Here is a 23,373-nt window from a genome sequence, read left to right on the forward strand (position 1 = left end):
ATAGATGTGAAGCGACAAGTAGCAGGTGGGTGATCTGCCCTGAGTTGAAAGTACACGAGTTCCTAATATGCCTCGGTCTGTGATGTGTGTTAGATTCGGGTTCAGTGATGAGATACACAAAGAGTTACTTCTTTTTTTTAATTTTTAAATTTTTTTTTAATGTTTATTTATTTTTGAGACAGAGAGAGACAGAGCATGAGTAGAGGAGGGGCAGAGAGAGAGGGAGACACAGAATCCGAAGCAGGCTCTAGGCTCCCAGCTGTCAGCACAGAGCCCGACGCGGGGCTCGAACCCATGAACCATGAGATCACGACCTGAGCCGAAGTCGGGTGCTTAACCTACTGAGCCACCCAGGCAGGCGCCCCGAGTTACTTCTTTTTTTAAAAGAGGCGTACCAAGGAGATATCATTTCAATAACCAACGACTGTTTCCGGGCGCCTGGGTGGCTCATCTGGTGGGGTGTCCGACTCTTGATTTCAGCTCAGGTCATGATCCCAGGGTTGTGGGATCGAGCCCTGCACTGGGATCCGTGTTGAGTGTGGAGCCTGTTTGGGACTCTCTCTCCCTCCCTCTCTCTCTCTCTCTCTCTCTCTCTGTCCCCCTGCCCCACTTATGCTCTCCCTCTCTCTAAAACAATTTAAAATAAATAATAAAAGCACTGTTTTAAGGGAAAACATTATAAATATAACTACTGATAGAGTGGATGCTTTAACTGCAAAACATGATTCCAGATTAAAGTTACAGAGATTTGCTCCAAACATGCAAGTGACTCAAAGGCTCGCTGTTGAAGCAAAGAAGTCCGAGGCCAGAAGTGCACAAAATGATAAAGGATGCCATTGATGTGGCTCATATTATAAAAAGATCTTTAATATATAGTAGAATCCTTATAGTGTTTTGCAACGAGGGCATAGAGATTTGATTATTTTGTAATGAGATACAGAGATTTGATGGTTATCTTGTGGCAAAATACTTTAATGAGATGGGGAACTTCAGGATGAGTTATGCATTTTTCTTGTATAGAAAAAGAAGTGTTTCAAACTTGCCTACTATTTTTGTAATGACAATCGGCTGTCAATACTATGTGATACAACCAAAAATGTTAAAATAAACTTTAAAATTTGAAATTATTTTAAATTTACGGCACAGTTTCAAAGATAGTAAGTACAGAGCATCCTTGCATACTATTTTCCGGGTCTCCTATAATATAACTTCTTACAGAACCAAGGTACGTTTGTCAAAACTAAAAAATTAACACTGGTACATGACTATTAACAAAATGCCAGACTTTATTTGGATTTCACCAGTTTGTCCACTAATGTCTTTTTTCTGTTCTAGACTCCAATCCGGGATACTACATTGCTTTTGGGTAACAAATATTAAAAAAAATTTTTTTCTATTTTTTACATTTTTATTTATTTTTGAGAGACAGAGAGAGACAGAGTGCAAGTGGGGGAGGGGCAGAGAGAGAATGAGACACAGAATCTGAAGCCGGCTCCAGGCTCCGAGCTGTCAGCACAGAGCCCAATGTGGGGCTTGAACTCATGAACCATGAGATCATGACCTGAGTCGAAGTTGGATGCTTAACCGACTGAGCCACTCAGGCGCCGCCCCCCTCCCCAAAATTGTTTTTAATGTTTATTTATTTTTGAGAGAGAGAGAGGGTGGGGGAGAGAGCGGGGGAGGGGCAGAGAGGGAGACACAGAATCCGAAGCAGGCTCCAGGTTCCAAACTGTCAGCACAGAACCCGACGCGGGACTCGAACCCACAAGACAGGAGATCATGACCTGAGCTGAAGTTGGACGCTCACCTGACTGAGCCACCCAGGCACCCCTTGGGTAACAGATATTTTGAAAGTAACGTGTGCGTGCGCACACACACACACACACACACACACACATACATACACATTTTGTTTGTCCTCACAGGGCCTTCTCTCTGTTTATGTGTCTTCTCTTTGACTTTTTTTTTAAGAGAAAGCATGAGAATGTTTATTTCTTTATTTTTTATTTTATCATTTTATTTTAGAGAGAGAGCATGAGTGGGGAAGAGAGGCAGAGGGGGAGAGAGAGAGAGAGAGAGAGAAAGAGGGAGAATCCCAAGCAGGCTCTACACTCAGTGTGGAGCCTGCCGAGGGGCTCGATCCCATGACCATGGGATCATGACCTGGGCTGAAATCAAGAGTCAGATGCTCAACCAACTGAGCCACCCAGGTGCCCCTCTTCTGCCTCTTGTAAGGACACCTATCATTGGATTTAGAGTCCATCCAGCAATCCAGGATGGTCTCACCTCAAGATCCTTAGCTTAATTACAAAGACCTTTTGTTTGCTATGCAAACAATGATTGGAAGGTAAACTGCTTCCTGGAAGAAACTCATGCTATGGAGAGAGCATTTAAAAAACATTCGCACATATTTCCATTGTTCTGTGATTTGGGAGATAGAAAATGATGTACCTACATCACGTGTAGCAACTCTCCCGTGTGTGTAAACTTTAAAAACTTGGAAACGGAATTTTCAAACCTGTTTAAAAAAAAAATCCTTTGAACACGGTGTTTCAGAACCTATTTGCTAAAAATATAAAAATGTAACACCTTTTGATTAGTTTGCAAGAGCCGCTGATTGACATCAGGGCAACTGGAAATTTGCTTGCTGAATTTCAACAAAAACCTTTGCATAATTGGTGGATGAGAATGAGAAATAACAGTAAGGGTTTAGTAAGCACAGCCAGGATTGCTGTTTTCCCACTTGGATCAATGCATCTTTGCATGGTATCTGGTTTTTGCCCCCAGCCACAACAGCAATTAAAATCAAGTATCACAATGATCTGAATTAAGAACCAGGCTTTGAGCTGCTTTTCATAAAGCTTTGCCTTTGAAAAATGAAACATTCCCAGGGCGCCTGGGTGGCTCAGTCGGTTGAGTGTCCGACTTCGGCTCAGGTCGTGGTCTCACGGTTCATGAGTTCGAGCCCCGGGTCGGGCTCTGTGCTGACAGCTCAGAGCCTGGAGCCAGCTCTGTGTCTCCGTCTCTCTCTGGCCCTCCCCTGCTCACGCTCTGTCTCTTTCTGTCTCTCAAAAATAAATAAATGGTAAAAAAATTTTTTTTAATTAAAAAAAAAGAAAAAGAACTGGTGGGGGTGACTGGATAAAGCAGTTTGGGACAGGGGTAGCCCTGGAACCAGCCCCTGGGGATGCTGAGAAGCGAGTAGCTCTGTGGAAGCTTCCGGGGGGGGGGTGCTTCTGGGAACAGAAGGGGTCAGAGCTGCCAGACTCCCACGGCATGAGCCAGACATCAGGCTCTGTGCCAAGGAGGCATCAGGACTGTCATGACAGCGGTGGCCCGATGTCACTCCAAGTTCAGGGGAAGGAAAGGAATCTGGAAGAGGCTTGTTGCCCCAAAGCAATGTCCAAAGAAATCCTTTGTGCACTCATACACCTATCAAGTTGCAGTCCTTCCTAAGCCCACCTTTCGGAACTTGTCTGGATGTGGGATTCCCTGTGGTTTTGGTGACAGCACCCGGTGCCTTCTCTGGATCCTGGAACCTCAGGCTGCTTGTCTCTGTGTGGCCTCTGCCCATGCCAGACAAGGTCCTCTGGAACCCCTCTCCTGTGGCACTTCACATTGTCTACAGGGGGTTCTATCATTTGGGGCTATGCCTTGCTCCCCCGTGCTTGTAGTGGGTTGAATGGTAGCTCTTTTTTTTTTTTAATTTTTTTTCAACGTTTTTTATTTATTTTTGGGACAGAGAGAGACAGAGCATGAACGGGGGAGGGGCAGAGAGAGAGGGAGACACAGAATCGGAAACAGGCTCCAGGCTCCGAGCCATCAGCCCAGAGCCTGACGCGGGGCTCGAACTCACAGACCGCGAGATCGTGACCTGGCTGAAGTCAGACGCTTAACCGACTGCGCCACCCAGGCGCCCTGTAGCTCTTTTTTTAAAAAAAAAATTATGTTTATTTATATTTGAGAGAGAGAGAGAGAGAGGCAGAGTGTGAGTGGGGGAGGGGCAGAGAGCAAGAGGGAGACAGAATCCAAAGCAGGCTCCAGGCTCTGAGCCATCAGCACAGAGCCCGATGCGGGGCTCAAACTCACAAACTGCGAGATCATGACCTGAGCCAAAGTTGAACGCTTAACCGACTGAGCCACCCAGGAGCCCCGAAAGGTAACTCTTAAAAAGATACATCTACGTATCCTAGAACTTGTGCATGTGACCTTGTTTGGAAAAAGTGGCTTTGAAGATGTAATAAACCCAAGGATCTTGAGATGAGATCAGGCTGAGCTACCCAGTCGGTGGTAATCTGTTAAGGCAACCCCAGGAAACCAAGACACCCACTAACTTTTTAGTCCCGGCATTGACATCTGGGAAACCTTCTCTGGCCTCTCCAGTCTGGGATCTAGACCCTCCTTCGGGTTTCTGACCCGTCTCTGTGCCAGGCTTCTCCAACTGGCATTTATTCATGTGTATTAGAAAACACCTGGTCTACCTGGTGAGCTGTTACTTTGCTGGGGTCACAAGCCTTGCCATTCTTATCAGCCATTGTTCTCCACCGCCCAGAAACAAGTCCACTGTATGATGACCATATCTTATGTTTGTTGAGAAGTTACCAAGTAAAAGACATTACGAGGAGCATTGAGCACAATAGCTTATGGATTCCTTGCATCATCCTTACATGGAAGGTACCGTTATTAGTTCTATTATATAGATGAAGGTAACCGACGCTCAGAGAGGTGACGTGACCTGCCCGACGTTCACACCACTAGTAAACAGAGTCAGGATTTGAACTTGGATCTTTGGCTCCAAAGCTCGCATTCTTAGCTTCTACTGCCTCGGCTAGCAGGTGCTCAGTAAAGATTTCTCAAAAAAAAAAAAAGAATGATCCTCTCCTTAGGGCGGGATCCAGGCCTTCCTCCTCTGGGATCTGGTACTTTTACGGCAGCGTCTTGGTCAGGGGCCTTTGCCGGAAGCCACATGGCACACAAGTCTGGCGAATGGGTGACCTGGCTTCACAGCCCAGAACAGAGAAATCCGTCCAAGCAGGGAAGGGTTGCAAGAGGTGTCACTGTGCCGTCTAGAAGCTTGATGGGGAGGGCCTGGGAGGGGTGATGACTCTGGAATTTAGAGCAGCTCCAGGAGCCCCACCTCTGCCAGCCCCAGGGGAATGCTGGGTGACGCCTTACTTTAGCAATGCGTGTTCACTGGTGAGCCCGGTATCCAAGCTAAGCTTAACTCCTGCTTGGCGTCCTCTGGTGTGTGTGTGTGTGTGTGTGTGTGTGTGTGCGTGCACGTGTGTGTGTGTGTGTGTGTGTGTGTGTGTGTGTGTGTGTGTTGAGGGGGGTGCAGTGAGAGGGGATAGATACAGGGGGGTGTGATACGTTTCAGGCGATTTTTAAAAATCAAAAAGGGTTAAAATCAAAGTAGTATTTTGGTGCCTAAAGGGGGTAAACTCCCATTATCTCAAAAATTTCCTTTTGAGCAAAAGCCTGTTGCTGATAATTCTGAATAAATGAGGTGTTACCGTATTAATATTGTCGATAATGACAAACATTCGCGCAATTATTTTCAGGCTACGAGACATGCATGCATTCATTCATTCATTCACTCACTCACTGGCCCTTGTATCATCAGATAGGAATGTTTACGGCTATAAGATTTTGCATACCAAATAAGTGGCTTGAACCTAGCGGGTATTTCTTGCTCACGAACAAGAAATTTTTTTTTTTTTAATTTTTTTTTCAACGTTTATTTTTGGGACAGAGAGAGACAGAGCATGAACGGGGGAGGGGCAGAGAGAGAGAGGGAGACACAGAATTGGAAACAGGCTCCAGGCTCTGAGCCATCATCAGCCCAGAGCCCAACGCGGGGCTCGAACTCCCGGACTGCGAGATCGTGACCTGGCTGAAGTCAGACGCTTAACCGACTGCGCCACCCAGGCGCCCCTCGAACAAGAAATTTTAAGGTAGGAGGTGCCGGGGTGGATCTGGCAGCTGAATGGTATCCCTGAGGAGCCACGTTCTTTTCTTTCTCTTCTGCCATCCTCGCTAACGGTGACATTTCCTGTGGTTACCAGTTGTCATCTGCAAACACCGCACCTCCCAAAGCAGCCTGGAAGGCGTGAGGAGGAAGAAAGGTCCAGGAGAAGGAGAGCCCTGTTCCTGCGCCTCCCTCCTTTCCTCCCGGATGGAAACCTGTCCCCAGATCCTCAGGTGACTTTCCCTTGTATCTCATTGGCTAGAACTGGGTCCCGTGCCCATCCCATTCACGGTAAAGGGGAACAGCGTCGGCATGACTTATTTAGAGCCATCAGGCACCATTGTTGCCGGGCCTGAATTTGGGGTCTGTTAGCAAGAGGGAAGGCAGGGTGGCCATCGGGTTGGCCGCATCCATTCGTTCCACAAACATCTTTCCTGTGCCTGTTCTAAGTGCAAGGGCCACACAAATGATGCAATGGAGTTCTGGTGACTGTCCTGTTATCTCCATGTTACGGATGAGCAAACTAGCTCAGACCACCGTCCAATGGGGGTTTTTCAGAATTCGACCCCACGTCGTTCTGAAGTCCATACTCTTTCCACCACAGGGAGCTGCCTCTTTGCACTGACCTGTCTGACTCGCTGACCTGGGTGCGTGGCCTACAGCCTCCCTGGCAGGACGCTAATGGGGCTGTTTTATGCCCTGATCTCTCCTGGGATTTCTGGAGTCCCAGGATGCTCCTGGGGGATACAGATGGGAGATACCCCCTCTCCAACAAGCAGGCAAGCTCCCTGCAGATGGGCCCCAGATGGTGGCATTATCTGAGCAGTGGGATGGAGGCGGGGGAAGGGTACTGGGAGAGGGTGGGGGCCAGGCGTGGCCAGCCAAATGTTCGGTGGAGAGCATGGCCCAGCCTGGAGGGACAGTGCCGTGTAGGTTCAGAGCTGCTGGCCTGTGACACGTTTGGCCAAAGTTGGCACCACTGGCCCAACCCTGACGCTTAACTTTTCCCCTGGGTCAGGGATCAGTGCCTGGTAAATAGTGGGGCGGTCTCTGGGCTTGTTGGGACTTCTCAGGGACAGGAGCGCTCCTGGCTGGGTCTTCACCTTTGGGCGCTGACCCCATCTGCAGACCTGAGCTCCCGGAAGCTCTTAGGTGGCTCTCTCCCATCGCCCACCCTTCGTGCCACATGAGGCAATAAGAGTCAGGTGCAGTCAGGAGCCTGGCCCTCTGGCTCTGCCTCCCAGCTCACCACCGATTCGCTGTGCAACGTTAGGCAGGTCATTCAACCTCTCTGTTCCCAGGTTTTCTCACCCGTCAAACGGGACCAATAATGGCGCCAACGCCATGGGATTGTTTTGAGGGTTGCATAAGTTAGTGTGTGAAACACTTTGCTCAGTGTTCGGTGCATGGGGAGTGCTCTGTGGGCATCAGCGGGCCTTACTATTACTGCCACCCACCCGGCCCCCGGCACCGTATGGGTCTCACTAGTTTGTTCAACCCAGATGTCAGCTGGATGTCTCCTTGCTCTCGTTTTTAAATTTTTAATTTATTTTTGAGAGAGCGCGCGAGAGAAAGAGAGCATGGGAAGGGCAGAGAGAGAGAGAGGGAGACAGAGGATCCAAAGCAGGCTCTGTGCTGACACACAGCAGCACGCCCGAGACGCGGGCTCGAACTCACGAACCGCGAGACGGTGACCTGAGCTGAAGTCAGACGCTCAACCGACTGGGCCACCCAGGCGCCCCACGGATGCCTCCTTGCTCTTGCATTTGAGTTAAAACTGGGGGGATCTTCCCAACTCCTATGGCTGGGGGAGGTCCGTGACTTCTCCGGGACTGCCATGCGATCCGGGCGCCTGGGGTCTCTGGTCCCCACCACGTCACCTCAGGCCCACCTGGCTGAAGAATTCAGGTGGTTTTCACAGCAAATCCAGCCTCGCCAAGCGTTTCAGGAGAGAGAGCGATGGGGGCGGGGACGTCACGAGGCCCCGCTGGCCACATGGTGCCATCTCACTGCCCATCCTCCCGCCTTTCTAGGCCCCCCTCCCCCGCCCCGCTCCTCCCTCTGTTCAGCCAAGATGCTTCTCCCTGAGTCATACCAGGCGCTACCATTTGTCAAGCACTGGTTGTGGGCCAGGAACCATTCTAAGCACTCTGCAGTCACCTCATTTAAACCTCACGCGATGTCTGTGACTATACGCTTTTCCTAGCCTCGCTTTGAGGGGCAAGGAAATGGGCGACACGCTCGGCCCAGGCAGTGGGGCCCCGAGCCGGGGGTCCAACCGTCCGCTGCGCGGCTTGGCTTTTCTGGAAACCCTAGCTCTGGGCTCCAGGGCTGAGCTGATACCCACGTGAGCGTTCTGACTTTTCCCTTTTTCACTCTGTCTGTCTGTACCCACAGGGAGGCAGGCAGGTGCATAAGAAAGAGGATGAGCTCTGGTGCTGCTCAGACGGGAGTTCTGGCCTGGCTCTTGGGCCAGTCACCTCGCCTCTCGGAGCCTCAGTTTCCCCTCCTGTGAAGTGGCTTAACGACAGTATACAGGTTGTCGGGAGGGTCAGCATGGGTGACCATATAATCAGCCTCTCTGTCCTCAGCTCCCAGCCTGGGTCACGCCGGAAAGGGCGCGTTGGGTCACATTTCCATGTCTTCAGGGCTGGCTTCTGTCTGTGCAACTGGCCTACAGTACGGTCTTTCTTGTTCTATCCCTTTCTCGTTTCTGTCTCTGGCTGAGTCCTCTCTCACAGTGAACTCCCGTCTCCCTGTGTTTGGGGTCTCCAGGGGCAGAGGGGCTGCTCTCCCCAGTGCCTCCAGACCCCCCCGCCCCACAAAGCCAGCGCTAGGACAGAAGGAACAGGCTTGTGGGGGACAGACAATCTCTGAGCGGATGGGTGTGCCTGGCCCGGCCCGCCGCAGGCCGAGAGGACACGGGCAGATGACCCGGGGCTGGGCCGTGGCGGGCATCTCCCGGTGGCGTGAGAGGCAAGCAAAAGCTCCTGTGCCCACAATCCGCCTAGTTCCCTCTGTCGGCCCCGTGGCCACCTCCCCGAATAGAGCTGCGGAGTCAGAGGGCGACGGAGCTGGGAGTCCTCGTTTCCAGCCCCAGGCCCGAGCGGCTTTCTCCAGTCTGTTCTTTCCACTCCTCTCCCATCAGGGTGGTCCCTGACCCTCCCCCACCCCTTTCCCCGTCTCTGTCTCTGCTTCCCCACCTGCCTCCCCTCGCCGTCTCTCCCTTCCCCGTGCCCCTCTGTCTCCGCCTTTCCCATCCCCAGCCACAAAAACATGCTGACAGTTGCTTCTCCGGGAGGCGTGAAGACAGAGCTGGCAGTTGAGGAGCTGTGGAGGGGGCAGAGCCAGGAGCCTGGGGGGGGGAGGGGACGTTCGGCATTCGGGGTGGAGAGCGGTGGTGTCCCGGCCAGCAGCCCCGGGAAGAGCCGCGGGGTCCAGAAAGGTCAACGCTAGGATAGCACTGAGGTCTGCAGGGAGCTGGAGGCAGGGCGGATAGGGGGTGAGGTTCTCAGGACGGGGTGTGTGCACGTGTGTGCCCGCATATGTACGTGGGGGGTGGGAGTGAAGCCTGCAGGTCCGGCTGCTTTTCTGCGTCTTGTCCCTGTCCGCGCTAGCCCAGCTTGGGCCTGGCCACTAACACATGGGGCCATAGCAGATGGCACAGGAGACCGGTTCCTGTGAGCCGTGGGGCAGCAGACAGGAGAGGCCTGCGGGTTTGGGAGCAGAAGGGGCCCAGCGTGCGTTACCGCGCCGTCGGTGACGCCAAGGGGCTGTGGAGGAAACTGGAGGAGCGAGATCCGTGGGTCTCCTGCTCTCCAATGCCCTGACCACGCTCCACGGCACTGAAGCTGTGACCAGAGGGCCAAGGGATCAGTCATCCCGCACTCTTCAGTGCCAGGGAGCTCACCGCTCACAGAAGCAGCCCGTTCTGGGTTTGGAAACCGGTGTCTCCTGGAAAGAACAGACAGGGTGACAAACTCCTATTCATCCCTCAAAGCCCAGCTCAGAGGCACCTTCTCACGGGAAGCCCTTCACCGCTCTCTGCCTAGAGACCTGCCGTGGCACCGAGCCCACCATCTGGTAACATTGCTGTACCTTTGTGTCTTCTTTATGAAACGGGCAGCCCCTTGAGGGTAGGGCAAATATCTGATTTACCTCTGTGTCCCCAGTGTTCAGCATGGAGTGACCCAGTGGGTTCTGAGTCACACAGATCTTTGGGTCACTCACACTGGGCCTGAAGAGTGAGGTTGTGTGAGCAACATGCTTCAAGCCCCGGGGTCCCTAGGACTCCAGGTCTTGGTTAGTCACTTGGTGAGCCCTGGGGACCGAGGGCCCATTCTAGGTACAGCTGGCCCCGGGACCCTGGGACGGACCCTGGGATGGAGGTGCTGGGAACCCCATTCTGAAGGGAGGGGTGGCCCTGACAGGAGACCCTGCCGTCTGAGAAGGACAAAAGTGGCCCGTAGGCAGAGTGTGTCCCTTCACCCTCCAAGCTGGCTTGTCACCACAAACCTGGATGATGTCTGTCTGTCTGTCCTTCTTTAATTCAGTTCTAAAGTGATTCCTGCACCCCCAATCCTGTGTCTAACGAACCTGACATTCAGAGGCAATGTCTTCGGGAAAGGTCACCAGAGGGAGGTGGCGTTCTCGCTGACAGCACCTGTCCTTCCGGCACGGGCAGACTCTCCTTCAAGACAAGTGCCCGTGCTCCTGTCCCTCGGAGCTGCCCCTCCCCACCAGCTGCCTCTGCTCCTTCAACCCTTCATCTGGAAAGACACGGCTCAGGACCCGCCTCATTTGTCTGTTCGTGGTCCCTACTGGCCATTGAGACACAGGGACGACTCCGATCCCAGCCCTACCTGGCAGGGCACCCGGGAGGGCAGATCCTGAGATCACGGCTCAGGGGCGGGAAAGAGACGAAGGGGGGCAAGGGAGGCAGACCCTCGTGGTGAGACGTCACATGCCCTGCGCTCAGGAGTTTGACCTTCGTCCTGAGGACAATGGTGAGTGACTGAAGAGTTTAGGCAGGGAGGGGCCCCTGGGTGGCTCAGTCGGTTAAGCTTCTGACTCTGGCTTTCGGCTCAGGTCATGAGCTCACAGTTCGTGAGTTCGAGCCCCGAGTCGGTCTCTTGTGCTGATGGTGTGGGGTCTGCTTGGGATTCTCTCTCTCCCTCTCCCTCTCTCTCTCTCTCTCTCTCTCTGCCCCTCCCCCGCTCATGCTCTCTACCTCTTGAAATAAATAAATAAACTTAAAAAAAAAGAGTTTAGGCAGGGAGGCGTTGGTCATGTCTGTGTCGCAGGAGGACTGCTCGGGCTGCGGGGTGGAGGATGGGTGCAGGGGGGAGGTGAGAGGTGATGGGGCCCCCTCGCTTTTTGAGAGTTCTTCTTTAGGTCCTATTTCCTTCTGAGAGTGTACTGATTACTCAGCACCACAAGCTGGGGAGCACCTGCCATTGTGCTCCCATCACTGATGGTGGTGGTGGGGACAGTTTGGATGACAGGCTGCCCTTTGTCTCAGAAGGTCACGCCTGACTCCCCATGTGGCGTAGTTGTAATCTTCGCTGATTGCTGATCACGGATTTGCCTTGCAGCCGTCAGCTCTTGGTGTTCCTAGAGAGTTAAGGGGGCTGGAGTTTGTTGTCCGACATCGTGGCTCAAGTCCGTGGGAACCGGGGCACCAGGCTTGAATCTGTCATGCCTCCGGTTCCTCGTTAGTAAACTGGGCACGGCGGTAGCCCTCTGCCCTGCACGCCCAGGATGGTAGTGAGAAGGACCCGCTCGTAAATGTGCAACGTTTGGCTGACGTGTTTGTCGTGTTGAGAAGCTGTTAACCCAAGTGCCGCTCCCGGGCTCTAGGAGACCACACGGTTAGGAACGTGTGTGCTTTCATCTTGGCTTCGTGGTTTCCTCACTGCCTGTCTCAGCCTCAGTTACTTAGTTTATAGCAAGGGGGTCATGGTAGGTGCCTCCCTCAAGGTGTATTGAAGCCAAAGCTCTTTCAAACCACAGCTGTGGACGGCCCTTCCTTCTTTTGGGAAAGGGACACGGGTCTTGGAGCGACACGTCCTCTGACTCGATGGCTGCGTTTGGAGCGCAGATTGGCCGCCCCCTCCATCCAAGGGCGTGGACTCCACGGGTGGCGCGTGACCTTGCCTCGATCCGTCGTAGCAGGGGCTGTGGCGCCCTGCCCAGTCCCCCAGCCGTCAGTGCTGTCCTTCTGCAAGGTCCCGCAAGCCTCCGACGGAGGGCTCTCTCTCGCTTTGCACCAGGTACAGGCTGGAGCTGGTGCGGCTGAGAGCAGCCCTCAGCTAGCAACGGATGCAAGGTGACAGCTAAACACGGCTTCTTTGACCCTTGGGGGGGGGCCACTTGTGAGGCGTGCCACTGAGCCCCCGGTGCCCACGGTGACAACCCATTTGTTAACACTCTCTGTACCGGCCCCCTTCCCTCCCCCTGTCATCCCCATCCCCTTAGCTTTGCCTCCTGGGGGCACTTCCCAAATGAGTCACTCGTACCCAAATCCCCGTCTCAGCTCTGCCTCTTGGTGAACCCAGTTCGGGACACCCGAGATGGTGGGGGGATGAGGGATATGCTTCCCCCGGAAACGAGGGAAGAGAGGCCAGGAGGCTTTTGAGAGACAGGGGGTCCGAGCAAGATGGCGAGCACCCACAGGCTTAAAGACGAAAGGTGGCGACGAAGCATTACCGGGAACGGCTGAGGTCAAGAGCACTGGTTGACTTCTAAGTCACATGCTGTGCTGTGTAGCCACTGTCGTGGTCCTCAGACCTCCAGGAGAACTCACTCGGGTGGAACAGCACGGCACTCATGGGTGCTTTGCGGAATCAAAAGGAAAGGCTGCAGCGCTCTTTGGGTTAGCTCGGGACAGGGGGACGACTCCAGTGACGGGGGTGGGGGGGCGAGACCCGGATGAGACAGAGAATTCGGCCGCGTGATGTCTAGGAGAAATAGAAGCCCCTGCAGGTATTGTTGGGGTTGCAGTGTCCCCCGCCACCTGTGGCATAGATGCTGGGGCCATTTTGCTTACATAGTAAGAGCAGGGTGAAGCCACAAGATTGGACAGTGTGGGGACACCCGGGTGCCTGCCAACAGGAGGTTATGTGCGTGAAGCACCCAGCTCAGTGCTTGGTTCACCCTCATCACTCAGGAGGTGGTAGGGAGGGCCCCTTCCGAGCAAGGTCGTATGCTGTGCCAAGCAGGTGCTCAAAGAGCACGGAAGCTTGGCCTCGTAGAACTGGATTTGAAATAGTTGGGCCAACCCGGCGGGCTGAACCCCACCCCATCCCCTGTCCTCGCCAAGTGCCTGGGGATCCTCTCCATGCCTCACCTTCTCCTTTGTTAAGCAGGAAACTCCAGCACAAAATACGTGTTCTTTTGGTCGATTTTCGGGACACCCTTCATTTGAGAGCATCCAAATCTCACACTCTGGGGGCATTTTATTTCTAATTTGTGGCTAGACATATATAGCCACAAATAGGACTGCCGGTGAAAGTTGCTGAACGACCAGGAGGCAACTATTTTCTGTTTTTCCTTTCGCCTTGAAGGTGTGGTATCTTCCTGCCCGCCACAGGGCCTTTGCACACACCGTTCTCTCTGCTCAGAATGCCATCCTGCGGACACCACCCCTCCTTGCCGAGTTAATTCCTACCTGTCTTTTGCGTCTCAGCCCGGGTCTGGCTTATGAAGGAAACTCCTCCTTGATTCCAGGTTTCCTTTCTTACGGACTGTGTTCTTTCCCTCAACCTCAGCCTATGCGATCATGTGAATGGCGCCCGTGAGCCAGGAAGCACTACGAGGCAGGAACGGCGTCTGATCTTCTCCCTATTGTTCTGCCAGCACCAGCACAGCTGGCCCAGAGAAGGTGCTCATTAGATATTTGCTGAAGAAATCGGTGGAGATATTTTTAGTTCCAGGGTAAAGGGGTAAACTTGGACCTCATCTGTGGGTTCCAGGGCTAATGGGGCCTCTTACCAGCCATCCCTCTGCCCTCTGCCTCCAGGTGAATCATTGCTTAAAATGCAAACATTCCCAAGTCCTGGCTCAGCTTCCCCCCTCCCCACCCGTGTGCCTGAGGAGCAGTAATCGTGCGGGGAGGCAAGTGCTCATTACATGAACAGAGGGCAGCGTGGGACATAAATCTAGAAAATTGAAAGGTAAGTGTTCTTTGTTCTCTCTCCCTCTTTCTCTCTCTCTCTCTCCTCCCCTTTCCTCCCTTCCTCCCCTCCTCACTCCCTCCCTCACCCTCCCCTCTCTCTCTCTCTCTCTCTCTCTGTCTCTCTCTCTCTGTCTCTCTTTCTTCTATAGGTTCTTCTCTGAGCTTTCAAATGCTAATGAACATGGTGAATCCCCAGGGGGGTCTGCTCTGTAGCATGTCCCAAGTGTGTTTGATCCTAGAATTTATTGATTCATTGATTTTTTTTTCTTTCTTTCTTTTTTTTTTTTTTTTTACGGAGCAAATTTGAGATTCGTGTTTCACAAGACATTCTTGGGAAAATACTGACCTACAGAGTTAAGTCCAAGTTTCTTAGCTTTAAGTTTAAGGTCCATAAGGACCTGGGTCCTGTACTCCCAGTGCTCCCCCTCCCTCTCTAGTTACTCCGCTCTAACCACGCAGGGAAGGGTGGTTTTCCCATCACCACATACTCTCATGTCTCCATTCCCTCTGTCAGGATGTCAGTAACTCTGTTGTCTGCTGGCTGACCTCCTGTTCAAGACCCAGACCAAATATCACCTCCTCTGTGAAGCTCTCCCTCACCCTTCAACGGTGTTCCCAGAGCCCCTGATGTATCCTTCCACCATAGCATGGCCATGGTTGGCTATAAGGAGCTATAGTGTCTCTGACCTCTTTTTAAACTCCCCGGGGTCAAGATCAAAGTCGTGTATTCGCAGCCGTGTCCCCAGCGATCAACACAGGACCTATCACATTATTCACGAATAATGGCATGGATGAGGGCTGAAACGGAAATGTTTCCAGTCTTTAAAAGGGGGGGGGGGGAGACAGAGATGGCCCAGCCTCCCTTGCCAAGATCTGCAGTGAAAATCTCTATCCCTCCATCCTTGTCTTCTGCTTCTATGGTTAACCCCATCCTGGGCAGCTGGAAGTGATATATTCCATTCTGGTGAGCTTTCCTTTGGCTCAGGGGTGGATGCTGCACACAGTGTTTGCCCTAATCAAGGTTATGGGCGGGATTCTTCTGGTCACTTTGGGGTCTTCACCGAACTTGGCCTCTCATCGACACTGAACAGAATTGCTCACTCTCTCCTTGAAACGTCATCTCCTCTTGGCTTCTAGGACACCACATCCAGCTCCCCAGTCCTTCCCCTTCCCCCGCCGGACCTCCAATTGTTGCGGGGCCCAAGGGGCTCAGTCCTGGGCTCTTCTCTACATTCTCCCCCAGGACATCGCGTCTACTCCACTGGCTTTGAGTAGCACCTCTGTGCTGCTCTCTCCCGTCCTGACCTCACCCCTGAGATCCAGGTGCGTTCACCCAAAAGCTCCACTGGATGTCTGAAGGCATCCAAACCTCCCAAGGCCAAAGGGGGATCCTTGGTTTGCCCTACCCCCAAATGGCTTTCCTCTCTGGTCTTCCCATTCCAGAAAATGGCCCCATTACTCACTTAGTTGTTCAAGCCCAAAACCTCTTAGCAAATGAATCTGTCAGTAAGTCCTGCATAGTTTATTCCTAAATATGGATGCGATCTGCCCCTTTTGAACCCTTCCTCTGCTATCGTGCCGCCACGAGCTCTCACCTGGGCCATTGCAACAGCACCCACACTGATGTCTCCGCTGCCCCATCTGCCCTACACTCCTTCCCATTGCCACAGGTCAACCTCATAGAGTTCGTGAAAGAGTGAGGGCTTTGGGGTCCGGCGTGGGTTTATGTCCCGGTTCTACCACGTATGATCTGTGTGACCTTGAAGGAAGGACTCAACTTCCTGGAGCCTCAGTTTCTCATCTGTGAAATAAATATTAAAGCAATCAACTTGCTTTGGAGCTGAGGTGTCTCTGGGGCCTTCTTTCCTATGGTTAAGATGATGAGATAGAGCTACAGGGTAGACTCCTTGAATTTGATTTCACCAGGAAAACACAAAGTCAGACTAAATACCCGGGGAGAATTGCATTTAGAAATATGTGTGTGCTAATGTTTGTGACCATTGTAATTGTATCCACTGAATGTCAAGCCCTGCTTTGGGTAACTTACATACATTGACATACGAGGTTTAAAACAACCCCGTGAGGATGCTTGGCTGGCTCAGTGTGTAGAGCATGGGACTCTTGATCTTGGGGTTGTAAGTTCGAGCCCCACGTTGGGTGTAGAGATTTCTTAAAAATAAAATCTTTAAAACAAGAATAAATAAAACAACCCCATGAGATATACTCATGCAGGAGACTCAGAGTAGTTAAGTAACTTGTTCAAAGGCACACAGCTGCTAAATAGCAGGGTCAAATTTTTGAACCTCGGTTCCATTCTTTGACCCTAAAGAAGCTGGCCCCGCCCACACAGAGGTGGTCTCATTCAGCAGAGGGAGCCCTGGACTTGGAGTTGGCCCTGGGTTCGAGTCTAGGCTCTGCTGCTCAGAGAAGTTGCCTCAGTCAAGCCACTACATATCTCAGAATCTCTATTACCTTGGGGCGTCTGGGTGGCTCAGTCGGTTAAGCATCCAACTCTTGGTTTTGGTTCAGGTCATGATCTCACAGTTCGTGGGTTTGAGCCCCATGTCAGGTTCTGTGCTGGCAGCGTGGAGCCTCCTTGGGATTCTCTCTCTCTCTCTCTCTCTCTCTCTCTTTCTCTCTCTCTCCCCTTCCCCTGCTCATGCTTGCACTCTCTCTCTCTCTCAAATAAATAAACTTAAAAAAGAGAATCCCTATTACCTTGTGAGAAAAAAAACCATGAAGACAATAGCAGTTACCTCCTTAGGTGGTGTGAAATCAGATGTGATATGGTGTGCTAACGTGTTCCACAAACTGTAAACACGTGAATTATTATCCCCCCCCCCTCGGTATTTGTGAGCAATATGGGTCAGAGAGGCTGCTTTTGGGGGCCCCCGTCCTGCATCCTGGAGTGCATCAGCATCACCGCGGTGATGTGTCCCCTGCCTTGGGAGCCTGGAATCTCACTTCTGCTCACCCTCCCCTTATCTGCTATTATTTTCTTGACTCCGTTTCTCTCTTGAGCCATTCGTCTCTCGGTCCTTATGTTCCATTGTTCCAGCCTCCTGGAAAACCTACCTAGAGGCTCTCACTTGGAAGACAACATCTGCCTATCCAACTCCCAATTTGTATTACTGTATTATTCTCACTCAAGGGAAGACAGCCGTATTCTTAGCCCCCATGTAACAGTAAAGTTTTTGTTTGTTTCTTTTTGCATTTCCAGAGATGTTTCTTATTGGGATGGGGTTGTGAGAGGCTGCCTCTGTTCAGATCCAGGGCTTCCTCTGCTTCCTCATTCGGGTCCCTGGGACGTAGCCCCCAAACCTACCCTGACCCCAAGAGTTGAGCGCATGATGGCCCGTGGCCAGCAGGGGGCAGCAGAGGGCAGCAGAGTATGACCTAGAAGGGGCTGGCAGAAAGGACACGTGGTTGGTTCTGTCCCTGCTGGGCCAGGGGCTCCAGGGGAGCCAGACCAGGGTCTGGTCACTGGGTCTGCCCTGCTCCGAGTCTCTAGGCCACACCCTCTGTGCTGGCCTGGAATAGACAGCAATGAAATGGGAACTGTCTCCAGAAGGCTGGTGGAGGGAATGCATCTCTAATAGGGTAACGGAAGGCTGGTTGCAAGTGACAGAGATTCCACCGGAAATAGTTAAGACGGCTTTCATGTTTTATTCTCCTGCAGATTGGCTCCTTCCAGGAACGGGAACCATGGTCACCAGCAACTCCTGCCTCACGTGTTCCCTGATTCATCGTCTTCCTTTGGTTCTGATTGGCCAAACCTCAGGGGGTGACTTATCCTCTGGAGTTGGGTTATGCCCTGCCCATGTGGCCAGGGGGCGGGAGCATCCTCTGACTGACAGCCAGGGCTGCATGCTGGCCTGGGGGGAGGAGGGTTCTCCAGATGAAGGGCTTTCTCTTAGGGAGGCATAGATGGGCACTGAGCAGACACAACAATATGCATCTGCCACGGCCACGGTTGTGTGTGACAGTGTCCCTTTGGTACAAGGGCACCCGCCATTTCTCAGATTCACGAGCTGACCTTCAGGGCCCACGTTACCAACCTTCGTCCCCACCCCCCTTTCTGAAATGAAGGGGTAGCATCCCAGGAGGACGACAACCTGTCTCTCCACCTTAAGTCGCCCTCCCCTCTGATCCCGTCATGTGATGAAGGGGTCACCACGAGCTACAGTCTTAGCTGGAGGGCATGAGAGGAGAGGAGGGGCCTGACTACCTCACTGAGGTCTCAATGAAGTTCGGCAATAAGGAATCATTACAAATGCTCTGCTCAAGATGCATTGTAAAGAGTGATTCACTCTGTGCCCATTTCCTGCTAGCCCTGAAAGCTAAGTAGGGGCTGCCTGTGCCGCAATAAATGTCACTGTATGAGCATTATTAGTGGTATCTTCTGATCTGCGGGGTCATCTGGTGAAGCATGGGGGGCAGAGGGGTCTGTGCAGGCTGGAGGAGACCAGAGCAGTGTCCTGGAGCCCCCCTGGGGGACGAGGCAACCGAGGATGGGGACGGTGTGCCACACACCTGGGGCAGGATCCGCCGTGGGTCCCATGGCGGGGTGGGGGCAGGGGGGAGACGGTACTCAAGGGATCTGGCCAGATCATTGGGCAGTTTTCACCCAAATTCCTTAAGTGTGTAGAGTATCTGCCATATTTGTTCCCATTTCACCGTTGAGGAGGTGGAGGCTAAGAGAGAAAATGATTGGTTTCGATTCCCAAAGTCAGTGGTCAAAGCTAGGATGGGGTCCAGGGCTCTTGATGCTCAGACCAGGTCACACTCTCTGTTGCCTGGAGGGTGGAACACAGGTGGCTGGAAGGGGGAAAGAGAAGGCAGCTGCTGGGATGCGTCCCAGACATCTGGGGACAGAGGCCAGTCCGTCCCGCAGCACCCTGGTGGGATACACGAGGAGAATTCTGTAAAGTGAGTCATTGGGATTGCTTTAGTGACAACGCTGACTGCCGAATGCTACTGGAGCAAATGGGTGTGCTCCCGTGGATGACTGCATTCCACCTTCTGGCACCTTCTTCAAGTCCAGACCTCTCTCCTGAGCTTCCAGTCCGCATGTGCACAAGGACATTCCCTTGAGGAGCTCTCAGTCCTCTCTGTCTCCCTGGATCTCAAGCTCATCTCTCTTTCTCCGTCCCCAAACCGCTCCTTCTCCGGGACCCCCCACCTCAGTGAATAGGACCATCTTCCCTGAGTCATTTCAAGTCAGAGCCCCAAGTGTCACCTTCAGTTTCCGCTCCCCTCTTCCCCACGTCCAGCCGATCCCCGGTCGCCTGGACTCCTCTTCCCTAGTGCCGCTCAGATGCACCCTGGCCCGGGTCCCATCCAAGGGACCCAGACGACGGAAGCTGGGGTGGCTTCTCCAAGCACCTCTGGGGAGGTCTCCTCTTGCCGGGGCTGAGAGTGAGGCATGACGGGAGATGCCCCCATCGAGGGAGGGGCCAGCAGACTTGGCATCCTTTGGGGAGGGGAAGTAGGCATGGAACAGAACTGTTGACAGACTCTGGGCTGCTATATTGGGAAGATCTGACAACACACACAAGGAGAGAGTGAGGGCGTGTTGACGGCTGGTGAGAGGCGCGGGGGCCGGCTGGGGACGTGTCGCCACCACCCACGCAGGAGGAAGTTGGGAACAGATGGCTTGGGACCCGTGCCAGCCTCCTGAAGAGTCGTCCGCTCCCTCTCCCCCGGTGCTGGCACCTGCCGAGCAACTGGGGAAGGGACTGCCGCGTCCTGAATGTGTGTCCCAAGATGAGAGTCCAACTGTGCACAGAGAGGCCTCCCTACCATGCGGCCTCAGTTTCCCCAGCCCATCCCAAGCCATCCGATCCTAACATCCTGCACCTTTATGTTCCCCTCCTGTGTTATCTCCTCCCGTCCCCTTACCTCCGAGGCTCCCACCGTCTTCTCCCATCCCACATCCCAGAAATGACCCACGAGACATTTCTTCCAGTTGCATTTCGTGGTATCTCACCTTGAGTGGATGCGAACAAGAGAAAGAGGTTCGTGTATTATTTTAGGGCTCTGCGCCCCACGCTGGTCTGGGACCCGCTAAGCAGTAGCACAGGAATCGGGCAGATAGAGTCGTGGAGAGTGTGGCTCGGGGGACAGTGGTCTCGCCCCTTCTCCTGACTTACCCTCCAGGCACAGACAGACCTGGACAATCACAGGCCTCTTCTCCAGGGGCAGCCCCGCGGGGTTAGTCCACATCCCGGATTCCTTCTGCCCGGTCTCCCACTGGACGAATCATTCCCTAGGGCGACGCGAGGGATATCTGTAGTTGAGTATCTCTGGGCACACAGTGGATTGAAGCTCCTGGCGGAGCGGACCTGGCTAGGAGGGGAGAAACAGAAGTGCCTTGTGTCAGCGCAGCCCCGCCCCGTCCTCCACCGCAGGTGACAGAGGGGTTGAGAGGACCGCGACTTGCCTCCCACCTCACTGGATCTGAGGAGGAAATGAGAAAATGAGAAGTAACCTCCTTGTAAAGTGCCTGATGTGAGCACTCAATCCATTAAGCCCGTGTCGGTGGTTTGGGGGGAGTTGAAATGCCACCTCTACCTCCTCGAATTATTTGAGCGGCTGTTCTGCAATGCCCCTCCTCCCCCATCTCCTGGATCTTCTGAAATGGGATCCCCATTCCCACTGGATCTGTTGTTCCTCCCGAGGCAAGGGGGCGGGAGGGGAGACAACGGATTCCGAGAGACTGGCCGGCCTCAGCCCCCCATCTTCTCCTCCCCTCAGTGAAGGGTGGTCATCCGTAAGGGACAGGGCACCTGCTGGGGCCGAGTCCACGCTGGCCCCTACCTTCCTCCCTGGGCTCCCCTCCCCTCCTTGCCTCAGCCCTCTCCTTCATGCTCACATGGCCCTTCCCACCTCTCCTGGGAGGGGGGGGGTCCCACCCTTCCTGGGAAGTTCACACGGACCCTATTCTCTGGGAAACTGCCGAGGGGACCTTGGCAATCAACCTCCTTTGTAACTCCTTTTCCGCTGTGCCTCTCAAGTGACAAGGTCATGAATGCAGTCCAGAGACTTGGGACTAAGCTAGCAATTACTGAATTCCTGAGGGGGAGGACCTGAAAAGCACTTGAGTGTGTGTGTGTGTGTGTGTGTGTGTGTGCTCGCGCGTGTGCGTGTGAATGTGTGTGAGTATGTGCATGCATGCCCGGGGAGTGGGGCACAATCTGTGAAGAACTCTAAACAGACCAGTTAATCATACCTAGAAGTAACCGGGTGATAAGGGGATTCCTGGAACTAGCTGGCCATTCAAGTTTTGGCTCTGACCGTTAGGAACTGTGTGGCCTTGGGCATGTCAGTTCACCTCGTGACTCCACTGTCCCCACTCCCGTGGGCGCCACGGGTAGATGTGACTCCTTGTTGGGGGCAACCAATGACATCAGGGCGGGGCAGGGGCCCTGGAGAGTCAGGTGCTGCATGACGGCCGTTGTCATCACCAAGTGGCAGTTGGGACCCCCACCCCCGCTGACGTTCTAGAAGACAGCTCCACCAAGTGCACCGGACAACCATAGGGCTTCAGGCTGGGATGTCTGGAGGGTCAGGACTTCCACAAGCAGAGATGAGGGTGGCCTGGAGGACATTTCATGGGAGGGCAAAGGCTCACCTGGAGGTTGGAGGGTTGCGAGGGCAGCATCTAGCGGTAGGGGTTCGTGTGTGTGAGACGCAGGAGGGGTCACCTGGACGGGAAGATTGGCCAAACCACTGGCAGCTCAGGCTGGCGAGAATGGAGAGCTCAAATTGGCCAACCCACCCTTTTCACAGATGGGCAAACTGAGACTTGGAGACGGGCAAAGACATAGAGCTGCTGCAAAAGGAACTGGGGCAGCTCAGGTCTGAGCTCCCGGTCTCCACTTCCTCTAGTTCCAGAGGCCTTGAATGTCCAGCTAGAGCACTGGTCCACCTTGCTGCCCCGGGAAATCACTGTTGCCTCTCGAGCTGGGGAGTGTGGCTGAGAGATGATAGCAGACAGACTGGATCAGCTTTTCCTTGAGTGTTGGCGCCCCTGGGACACCACTGGGAGCTTCTGACTGACGACACTGATAGGCTGGAGTTGGCTCAGGATGCTGGGCTGAACCGTCAACTCGCATCTAGATGGGAGGCCCCCGTCCTGGCTGCATGTCGGGGTCACCTGGAGAGCGGAACAAAGTGGCCTAGGCTCTCCCAAGCCCGCTCTACAGGTGATTCTTCCCCAGCCAAGCTGCTGGCCATCAGGGCTCCACGGGGCCATGGCACAGTCCCCTCCAGAGCCAGGCCTGGGGAATGGGTTTCCTGAGAAGACCATGCCGGAAGCGTGATTCGTTACAGCTGAATTTCCATGGGAACGGGAAACCCGTGTCAAATGCCCCAGCCGGTCCCTCCCTTATGCACGTTTCCAATCACGTGCCACTGACCTGTCTGAAGCGCCTTACCCTTGGGCTGATTCTAATGAGACAGCACGCCCGCCCCGCCGTCCCCATTTGCTGGATCCCTAACTGCCGCTGCCTTCGGGATGGTCATTAGCACCTCCGCATTAATATCTCCCGTGTCCATCACGGCGGTGATTAGGGTCTGCGACTTGCCCACCGGCTCCCGGGGGTGTGGGGCGTCCCCGGGGCCTGGCTGCCAGGCCCGGAGTGGGTGGGGGCAGCAGGGGGACAGGCCAGCTTGTTAAATCTAATTACCTGGCTGCAGACGGTGGGCCTGAGCCCTTCTGAGAGCCGCCCGGCCCACCGCCTAATCCTCTGCCTGCCTTTCGCCATAACGAGCCTGTGCCACCAGCTGCCGCGCGGCTAGATGGGACTGAGTTTAATTGCTACCCCAAATGTCAGCCCTTTCAAACCCACAGTATTTCATCACTTACCTTTAAAGAAGAGGGGAAAAAAAAAATCAATTTGGACCGTGAGTTTCGGCAGCAAAGCCTGCAGAAAGGGCTGCCCAATTCTTCAGGAGAGCTGTTCTTTTCATTAAAATAGCTATTTTTAAAACTCTCTCCCTCTCTCTCTCTCTTTAACACGAGATGAAAAATCCCAGCTACAAGGAGAAACCCTTTCATGAGGGAATAATAATATAAAAAAAGAGTTTAAAAAAGCCCACTTCTAAAATGGGTCCTTTTTTTTTTTTTTTTAACCTCTCAAAGGTTAAAAAAAAGAAAAGAAAGGGTTTTATTCTCAAAGGGCTTTCACACCTGTGATCTCATCCACTCTCAGAGCAGCTGGGGGGT

The 23,373-nt window shown here is 53.4% G+C and overlaps 3 long non-coding RNA genes across 3 annotated transcripts; 2 read left to right on the plus strand and 1 right to left on the minus strand.

The window, feature by feature from the left end:
* The first annotated feature begins 5,913 nt into the window (after positions 1-5,913).
* On the plus strand, positions 5,914-18,533 carry LOC109502231. The gene is made up of 4 exons (XR_002160697.3): positions 5,914-5,954; positions 6,066-6,201; positions 13,989-14,142; positions 17,824-18,533. It is a non-coding gene; the product is annotated as an uncharacterized LOC109502231 (long non-coding RNA).
* LOC111561708 lies at positions 8,416-11,072 on the plus strand. Its single transcript, XR_002744421.2, has 3 exons — positions 8,416-8,506; positions 9,969-10,051; positions 10,522-11,072. It is a non-coding gene; the product is annotated as an uncharacterized LOC111561708 (long non-coding RNA).
* A 536-nt stretch (positions 18,534-19,069) lies between the features above and the next one.
* On the minus strand, positions 19,070-22,369 carry LOC109502232. Its single transcript, XR_006584161.1, has 3 exons — positions 21,376-22,369; positions 20,134-20,492; positions 19,070-19,685 (listed from the first exon to the last, which is right to left on the minus strand). It is a non-coding gene; the product is annotated as an uncharacterized LOC109502232 (long non-coding RNA).
* Between the last annotated feature and the right edge of the window lie 1,004 nt (positions 22,370-23,373).

The sequence above is a fragment of the Felis catus genome, chromosome C1 (genome assembly GCF_018350175.1).
Source record: "Felis catus isolate Fca126 chromosome C1, F.catus_Fca126_mat1.0, whole genome shotgun sequence".
Lineage (NCBI taxonomy): Eukaryota > Metazoa > Chordata > Mammalia > Carnivora > Felidae > Felis > Felis catus.